This window comes from Cibotium barometz, chromosome 52, assembly GCF_041138505.1.
Source record: "Cibotium barometz isolate CiBa-2024 chromosome 52, ASM4113850v1, whole genome shotgun sequence".
Taxonomy (NCBI): domain Eukaryota; kingdom Viridiplantae; phylum Streptophyta; class Polypodiopsida; order Cyatheales; family Cibotiaceae; genus Cibotium; species Cibotium barometz.
In genome coordinates, this window is record NC_141097.1 from 8,009,532 (window position 1) to 8,020,071 (window position 10,540).

A 10,540-nucleotide genomic window follows, 5' to 3' on the forward strand; every position below is an offset into this window, starting at 1 on the left:
GTCCTCCAGGTCCAACAAACCTCAATTTCTCAACCCTGTAACCATGCTGAACACCTTCCTTATGCTCCATAGACCTTCTGTTGACACTAATTCGACTGATCTTGATAGATACTGATTCATCTGACTAAGATAGGCCCAGCTGACTTAGCTGCCTTGATTGAATCAAAAACTTTCTCTTACTTGCCTATTGACTCTCTCTAACCCTTAGGTTGCTCCAATTTCATAGAGATATGATGCCAAAGACTCTTTGCTATTCGCAAAAACGGACTCACAGGCTGACTGGTCTGATTGAACTGATCTCTGACACAATTGCTGACTTCTGTCAGTGTCAGACTTAACTCAAAACTACAACCCTTATACCTCACCAGATAATCCCCCTAGATGCTCAGCTGACTATAGCTAACTCCTATTTGACTCTATCTGACTCCGAATCCTCTCAACTAATGATAATTCAGCTATAAGTCAACTTTGACTCCCATAACATTAGACATACATTCATAGTTGTTCTATCTCTACAAAATCAATCAAAATAACTCAAACCAAGCTCCATATCACAAATTCTCATCAATCACAACACAGATTCAAGCTTTAAACTCTCAGCTCTCTTCACAAAAACAAATACAAACTTTGTCTCAACACCCTTGAGACATGGGTTCAAACATATCAGAAGAACACACTAAAAACTTAAGGATCCTTCACAGGTAGACCCCAGCAAAACTACCCTCCCAAAGCATCAACTCCACCCACAAATTCACACTGCAATGAATTAACAACTACAAACTGTAAGTCTTTCCAAACATACGCAAATTAGCACTCGGCTGACTACCTGATATAGCAGCTATAATTGAACAAAAATTGGACCAAGTCATGTCTCTAACAGAGTCTCCACACAAAAATCATAGGGAAACCACCTCCTATTTGATTCTCTAGACCAAAGTGCATTCTCTTCGATCGCTTATCCGATTTCACCTTTGATACACTAAATTTCACTTCTTCAACCTTCAAAAATTGTAAGACCTTCGTCTGTTAGGGTAGTCTCTTCACTGTAGTCAATTCATACACTCTCTTGCTTTTCTCTTCTATGCTCTTTCTGCTATCCCCTTTGAAATCTTCTCAATGCCCCTTCATGGGCCCGTCGTCGCCTTGCCACCTTCTGGAATGTTATGTCGCTCGGTTCCCTTGTTCTCCCATACACCTTCTATTTTAATTTTTTTGCACGTGCTCTTATCCACTTGGCCATCATGCCATCTTTGCCACCTAGGATTCATTTCACACCACTCTACATACATTACATGTTCCCATACACCATGTTTGATTTTAGTTCTAGACTTCTCTCACATATTTTTCCAACCTCTTAATGAAACACTTTCAAGTGTTTCACTGTATGTTTCCTGCTTCACATGATTCGGATATGATATGACTGCAACCTCAGGCCATTAACTCTGCTCGCATGCATCTAACCTCCTAGGTCTTGCATCTAACCTCCTAGGTCTTGCAGAGGCAGATAAGTTCCATTAGGAAAAACTTCATGTACAATAAAAGAACCTTCCCATCTGATTTTGAATTTGGTCTGAAAGGTAGTATAAAGAGCATTATTGTACCTCAGGATCCAACATCCCCTTCTTGAGATCCTTACGTCCAAACTTATCACATTAGGTGTCTAAATCCTCTTTTGACTAATCTTTTCATACCATCTGATGGCTTCCTCTTTGTCCAGTAAAGAGTATAAACTGGTCAATCTCTTTCTTTCTTGTTCCTCTTGGGTCATATTAAAAAATCAAGTGAGGGAAGCATTACATTCAATGGCAATGTACATTCTTCTCCATACACAAATGATATGGGGTAAACCCTGTTGCATTCTTCTCAGACACTCTGAAAACCCATACAGCTCTATCCAAGTACATGTCCCCATCATTGGGGTGGTCCTCTACTAGTTTGAGCAATAGTTTCTGCAAAACCCCATTAAAGCTTTCAACCATCCCCATTGCATTAGGGATGGCATGGTGTGGTGAACCTATGTTTAATACCCATTTTTTATGGTCAGATTCTTCACTATATCAGCTCTGAACTCCCTTCCTTGGTCACTAATCATCTCCAAAGGAACACCAAATCTACAACAAATCATCTCATAAACAAACTTGCAAACATGCTGGGCTATGGCACTGCTGGTTGCTCTAGCTTTTGGCCACCTTGTCACGTAGTCCACTACAATGTGATGATATAATATTTTCTACTTTTAGTTCCTAGAAGAGGACCTATAACATCTATTCCCCACTTTCCAAAGGCCCCATAGCTTATAATGTGATGCATGGGTTTAGGAACTAGCACCTTCTTCTAAAATGCTTCACTCATGACAACTTCTGCACTAATGATGGATGTTTTTGTTCATACGTGGCCACATAAGCTTTCATCTTTCTTTTTGTAATGTCAACCCCAAAGTGGTCTCCACATCCTTCTTCATGGCAAGCTTTCAAACAATCTTGAATTTCATCCTGACATAATACCCTTCTCAAAACACCATATGTTCCTTTATGATACAATATGTCACCAATCAAAACATAGCTCATAGCTCTTTTGACAATTGTCCTCCTTTTTGAAGCATCCAATCCTCTTCTTGCAAAACTTGTCATAAAAGGACCTACTCTTCCTCATCACATAAAGGGATTCTCTTTCTTGATACAATGGTCTTTGGATTATCACAACATGTAAATCCTTGGAGAAAACCTGCTATGCTAACTCATATGCTCTCATGTTGTCCTCCTTGGAGCTTCCTCACTCTAAGGAACCAGGTTTTCATCTCATCTTATTAACATTCCAAGTAACTTGTACCTGCCTTATAACAAGAAAAGAATCACCCTTATTAACATTCCAAGTACCTTGTACCTGCCTTATAACAAGCAAAGAATTACCCTTATTAACATTCCAAGTACCCTGTACCTGCCTTATAACAAGCAAAGAATCACCCTTTATAACTAGTCTTTTCACCTTCCTTTGTCTACACTCTTTAAAACCCAAATTGAGGCTACAATACTCATCCTCATTGTTGCTTTTAACATGTATTTCCTAGCTGCTAGACTATAGCTCTTGACCTTGTTTTCTTACAAAAAAAAACCCAGCACCCCCTTTACCAAGACTCCTTTTAAAATCCCCATCAAATGATAGAGTCCCATCCAGCAATTCTTCATGCATCCTATGATCAAGAACCACTTGCTTTTCAATATCCTTAATGGATTTGGGTTTAACATGTACCTATTTATAGGTTAGCATGTCTGCCATATGGGCCCTCACACTATCTTCCTTTTGGATGAAACTCATATCAAACACATGTAATGCCATAATCCATTTATGTACCTTTGGGTTGTCACTAGGATACTTTAGCACATGAGGTATAAGATTACAGGAGGTGAGAACAACAAAAGGTCTATAAATCAAATTAAGGCTTCAACCTTCTTGTAGCATACAAGTGTCCAAAAACCAATCGCTTAACCTCATGCCAAGCCTTTTGAATCTCACCTTTTGCCTTGCTGATATAAAAAACAAGTCTCATATACGATTGCTTTGCTCCTTTCTGCATCAGCATTGCTCCCATTGCATGTTTCCTAACACTGAGGCTCAGATAGAAGGGTTGGCTTCAATCTGGAGGTATCGTTGTTGGCAGGGTAGACAACTTATCTTTGAGACTCTCAAAAGAATCTTCTACTACTTGACTCCACTTAAATGGATCTTGGTGACTAGCTTTTTGCAAAGGGTAAACATACTCAGCCAGCATACAGAAAGATCTAGATAGATACCTAAACTTTTGAAAAAAGCTCATTAACTCCTTGGTTGACTTAGGGCTTTCCATTTATAGTAAGCTCTCTACCTTTTAAGGCTCTGGGGCTATGCCATTCTCACTCACCTCATGTCCCAAGAGCACTACCCTAGCCCTGCTATCTTGCACTTTGCTGGGTTGAGTTGGTCTCCATCATCATCCATCAAGATGTTTAAAGACAATGCCAAACTCTCTACATGTATTAGCTTGCCAATAGAAACACAGAAATCATCCATGAATATTCTAACAAAAGTTCCCAGGTATGGGGCAAGGATCTTATCCACCTAACTCTAGAAACTGGCATAGGCATTAAGCAATCCAAAAGGCATCACTCTATAGCAAAACACTCCCCATGGAGTAATAAAATTAGTCTTTTTTTGATCCTCAGAATCCACTAAAACCATCACAGACTAAATATATCTCATGCCTTTCCACCACCTACTGATCCAAAATTCCATCTTTGAAAGTGAAGAGGTGATGTGCCATTGTCTATGCAGGAGGATGGCAAAGTGAAGTACCTTGCAGATGTACTTCATGTTCCGAACATAACAAAGAATCTGGTTTCAGTTGGCCAGATGATTGAGCAGGATTATGTTGAAGACTTTAAAGACAAGTGCAGGTTGGTTGCAAAAGGCAACAGAGTGGGCAAAATGTTTACATTAAATGTAAACATGCATGAAGTGAGTGCTGCGATGTTTGCAAATGGTTGAGGAATTGTTACAGACACATACATTTGGCATAAAAGAATTGGACATTTGAATGTGTGCAGAGAATAAAGTCTATGCAGATTAAAGGAATTATGACAAGGCTGCCAAAGTTTAAAGTTGAAGGTATGCAGAAAATATGTGAAGCATGCCAATTTGGAAAGCAAACAAAACATGTATTTCCACGTGACAAAAAATGTGAGCAGAAATGCACTAGATGTTGTGCATTCATATGTATGGGGTCCTACGAAGACCATATCTATGGGAGGCTGCAAGTATTATGTGACATTTATTGATGACCACACAAGGAAAGTGTGGGTATACTTCATGAAGGAGAAGAGTGAGGTGTTCACTCATTTTCAGAATTTCAGTTATGGTTGAAAATCAAACAGGGAAATATGCAAAGTGCCTGAGGTCAGATGGAGGGGGAGAGTACTTCCCCAATAAGTTCTCTGAATTTTTGAAGAAGAATGGTATTGGGAGACAGTTTACATGCAGATACACTCTGTAGCAAAATGGAGTTGCTGAGCGAAAAAACAGGCACATTGCTGAGATTGCGCGAGCATGGATGGGAGAGAAGAATATGCCGCATAGCTATTGGGTTGAGGCTATTTCTACAACAGTTTACATCATGAACAGGACTCCAATTGTAGCCATACATGATGTAACTCCAGAGGAGAGGTTTACTGGTGGCAAAAAAACCTGATTTGTCTCATCTGAAAGTCTTTAGATGCATTGCATATGTGCATGTGCAAGATGAGCTGAGAACTAAGCTGGATCCAAAAGCTGAAAAATGTGTGTTTATTGGGTATTCCCTTGAGCAAAAGGGATACAGGTGTTATAACCCTGCTACACATGAGTTGAGGGTAAGCAGGGATGTTTTTGATGAGATGAGCAGCTGGTATGCTACTAAAAAAGAAGCTGTTGGGGCTGATGTGAGTGGAAATGAATTGCTATCAGAGCAAAGGCTTGCTCGAGCCCTGCGCCAACAAACCCTAGGCAATCGTTGGCCTTGCCAGCACCTCCACTTCATAACACACCTCAACCAAGCTAGGAAGTGGCCCAAAGAGGAATCCTTAGGGTACCAGAGATGCCCTTGCTACCCCCTGTACTTTCACCTCAACCCCCATTACACAAGTCACTCATGTTCATTAGCTAACCCTGACGAAAATTCTCAAAGAAGGGGATGAGGGGGAAGTCATGAAGGACCCACTTATGAGCCTCTTGAACCAAACCATCCACCCTTCTAGATTTTAATCCACTATGTCATGGAGGGTGACCAATTGTACCTTGTATACTTAGCCACCCCAACTCCACGGGGATGGGAGATGAATACTGTAGCTAAATGACCACCCATGCAATGTTACCATTACGTAGGACCTCAATGGGTAGCTGAGTGTCCAATAAAAAAAGGGATGGCAAGGACCTCCATAGGTGCTTCCACACTTTATGTGTTGGGTGTGGAATTGACCACATGTATAAGGACTATCCGCGCTGAGAGCAGGCACATTAGGAAAAGCTCGTGAAGCTAATCCCAACACTAGCATTAACAAGAGACGACTTCATCCATATGGTCCCTCTCACACAATGACGAGAATAGACAAAGGGCACCTCACATTGGCTGAGGCATCGACCTCACAGAACCAGAGACATGCAGAAGTTTTATCTCAAAAGAATGTCCTAGAACAAGCGCGTGCGACTAGACACTTGCAAAAAAAAGACCATGAAAATTGACAAAGGGGAAAGCCATGTAGTCATTAAAAGCGGTTCAGAAGCTCGCACAACCACCCATGCATCAACCTCTTTATCAAAAGAGGAACAATTGCTACCTTCATCCACCTATGCCAGAAAGCCAATTAACCCTAACCAGCTTCCCAAAAAGCTAGCGGAATACCCATGCATCAACCTCTTTATCAAAAGAGGAACAATTGCTACCTTCATCCACCTATGCCAGAAAGCCAATTAACCCTAACCAGCTTCCCAAAAAGCTAGCGGAATACCCTAATCCCATTGAGGAAAAAGGAAAGGCTAATGACGGCCCCAAGATTGGGCTGAGACTGCCAAGCTCAGCTAGAGGATGAGCCTCCAACGGCTTACCTAGAGCCATGCCCCTCGGTCTCCAACATGTGACCTACTGAGGAAGCTCAGGTGTGTAACAAAGAGTTCCAAGAACAAGCATTCCCTAATACACCAACACAAGGAGCAACACCCGCTATGACAGCTACCCCCCCACCAAGGAAACCGGGTAGCTGAATATCTAAAAAACCTAGGAGATGACCACCTCAAAAGGACAGACATAGAAGTCCAAATCCCAATACCCTATACGAATAAGAGCTTAAGGACAAGCCAAGGTGACCTTCCTCAAGGAACCACATCTTCTTCCTCCAGAGGCATTGCAGGTCTCTCTTCCTTCCTCTCTTCTCAAATCTAGATCCCCATTGGCACCTTGTTTCAAGGAAACCTAAGCTTATGGAAGGATCTAAAGAATTGGAGGGAGGGATGCCTCGGAGCAAGGATGCATGAATCCACGGAGCTTGATATCTCTAATGAAACTAAGGAGGACGAACTCATTAAACCCCATGGGATCACGGGCACCCCCACGGTTCAAGTCAACAAACTTGGACAATATTTCGAAGGTGATGAACTTAATGCAATGTTACCTATAACCTTTAATGGCCTCCAGGTCACTGCCACCTTGGATGAGGGGGCAAGAGTAAGCATTGTCACCAAACAATGCTGGGAGAAATGGGGGACACCAACCATGGAACTAAGGAGGACGAACTCATTGAACCCCATGGGATCACGGGCACCCCCATAGTCCTGAGTCAACAAACTCGGACAATATTTCAAAGGTGATGAACTTAATGCAATGTTACCAATAACCTTTAATGGCCTCCAGGTCACTACCACCCTGGATGAGGGGGCAGGAGTAACCATTGTCACCAAACAATGCTAGGAGAACTGGGGGGCACCAACCATGGTGGATGACATGACCTTGTTAGTAAAACTCCACTGCTCTGCTGATGGAGCCACCGCTAGGCCCATTGGTCTGTTAAAGGATTTAAAAATCAAGATCCTTAGAACCACCTTCCGCCACACCTTCGTGGTGATGAACTGCATCCTTGGACGACCCTTTATGAGGGAGACAAAAATTATCCATGACTGGGATACCAACCACATCTACATTTGGAGAAAAGACCAAGCAGTCAAGATCAACGTATGCACTTGGAAGGTCCATCTCATGATGAGAAGCAGTCGACCCTTCGCAGAGGACTCAATAACAACCACCCAATCCGCTCTGCAGTCCTTCTGTGGTGCGAAACCAGCTACTACAATCAGTTGAGGGTCAGAAGGAACCGGTAGAGGATATTCAAAGGTTGATTTAATTTCTTCTCGATTGGAGAGAAGAGATTTAGAGTCAGGCCTAACAGTTAGCTATCACTCATAGCAGTTAGGTAGAATTGAGGGAAAAGGTATTCCAAAGTCAGAAGGGTGTCACTGCTATCAGCTGTGAGTGTAGGGAGGTGAGTTTTGGTGGGGTTTGAGTGTTTTGAGGGTTTAAGAGGGTTAGTGGACACATAGGAGAGGAATTATGATCCAATTGGTTTGGCTGGGTCAATTTGGTCTCAGAACAGTCAAAATACAGTTAGTTGGAGTCAGTAGAGAGTCTTTGGTGTGGTATCTCTTTAAGATTGGAGCAGCCTAAGAGTTAGGGGAGGTCAGAGGACACATGAGTGAAGTTTTCTACTCTAGTTAAGTCAACTAGGTCTTGATCAGTCAGGTTCAGTCAGACAAGTGTCAACGAAAGGTTAGTAGAGGGTGAGCAAAGTGTCCAATAATCTAGTGGGGTTGTGAGCTTTAGATTAGCTAATGTTGGAGAAACTCAGAGGAAGCCTAAAGGACTCATTTTTTACTACAGTCATCAGTCTCAGTGTCTGGTTTGAAAGATAGTCAACACCTATGTGAGAGTGTTTCTGATTAGTAATCAACCAAGGTCGGCTGAAAGGTTATAAGGGAAATCCAGGGTCATTGGAGATCGGAGCTAACCTGGGAGGATCATTGGAGTAGTCAGCCGTACAATTGGAAAAGTTTGGAGTGTGCTCACGCATTCGCCTATGTTAGCTGGGTGGATTGGTATTATGCTTTGGTGTTTTTTTCTAGGTTGTGGTGCTAGGTGGTCGTTCCCTCCTCATGATCATGTGTTTCAGATGGGCTATAGAGGCAGGTCTTCCCTCCTCATGATGCTAATCTTGTGGGAAACCATATGCGAGGTATCGAGATATTTTGTCACTCCAATTAGGCATCATGTCTATCTTAAACAAGCACACATACGGGATATCACCCTTGATTCCTGTGGTGGGGGTGAGCTTACCATTAGGAATCCGTGACATATGATCAACAAAAATATGTTGCGTCCCGTTTTTTTATAGTGCCTACGAAGTCAAACTCCAAGTGTAGAAGCAACCATAGTGTAATTCAACCCATGGTGTAAGGCTTAATAACAAGATATAACCATGCTTGGTGACCACAAAGAATATAAATTTGTTGGCCAAAGAATAATGTCTGTATTTCTTCACCACATACATCATGGCTGACCCTTCTCATTCTGTGTTTGTGTAGTTCATCTCACCTAAGTTTATCAATTTATTCTTACACAATGGCCGAATATTTGGGATTCATCTAATACTTCTTTGCCTGGTTGGCCTTGATCCCTCTATCATAGGTATTATGTATCTTCTCATCAAAGGAGAAAAGAGAAGATAGAAAGAAAAGCGAGCTTCATCCAAGGAGCCTGCAATTTTTACAAACCATGTTTAATCTCTCTCTCTCTCTCTCTCTCATGAAATAATTAAACCATGTAAGGAAAACAATAAGAGAACTAATACTCCCTGTAGACGTTTGCCTGTCTTAGCCTGTCTTGGCTCCCTGTATACAAGTACATGCCTGCAAATTGTAGCTGCTGTAGCTCTTTGGTTTTTTGTCAGAATATAGTCGAGTTGGTACTTGAAGTCTACAACTTATTGTGGGCCGTTTCGCTAAATTCAACCATATGTAAAAATTGACCTACTTTTTGGGGATCTTTATCAAAAAAATGCTATTTTTATCATAAATTGATTTTATTTATATTTGTCTAATTGTTTAGAGATATTCATATACTCTCATCTCTAACTATAATTTTTATTGAATAAATATAATTAAATTCTCAAGAAAGTGCACTCACATAATAGAAATAACACCTTTTTGGCTCACTTATGGGATGGATGCCATCACACCATTGGATTGATTCATTCCAACCCTATGGGCCACAAAAGAGCATGGCCTTGATAGCAGTCATGACCTTTTTGAACGGTTAGAGGAATTGGAGAAACTGGATGAGGTTCGCCTCTATGCTGTAGTTGGTATATGGGCCGAAAAGTGCCGATGTAAGCAATGGTTCAATGCAAATCTTCGAATCAAGAAGTTTCGAATAGGTGACTTGGTCTTGATGTACCATGTAAAAAAAAAACCAAAAAGAAGCTAAAGGTTCTAGGACTCGAGCCCTATCTTATTGTGGATTTTTCCAAGAGTGGAGCAGTATGTATTGAGAGCTTGGATGGTTAACAACTGCATGCATTTGTTAATGGGAGTAAACTATGCAAGTGTTAATGGCCTCGAATGGAAGAGTAACTTTGGAGATTGCACGAAACCAAAGCCAAGCATGTAGTCTTGGCTATCAAGGAATGGACAGAGCGTGAGGCCAAATTTAAGAAGCATAGGAGTGCAATCGATTGTAAAACAACTAGAATAATTCATGCACATGAGGAGGAATAAGTCTCTTCTCTCATTTGTGTGTATAACTCTCGTCTCTTGTTGGTGTGTTAGTGGATCAAAGGTAAGAGATGGAATGGGTTGCTAACTTGTGTGGGTGCCTTCATGCTCTTCTCCTCTCTTCTGTGCTCTTCTCAATGCTTTTCTCTTAAGTCTTCTCTCATGTGTGGGTACAACTCTTGCTATGGTAGTGTATCGAGGGCAAGTGTGTACTCTT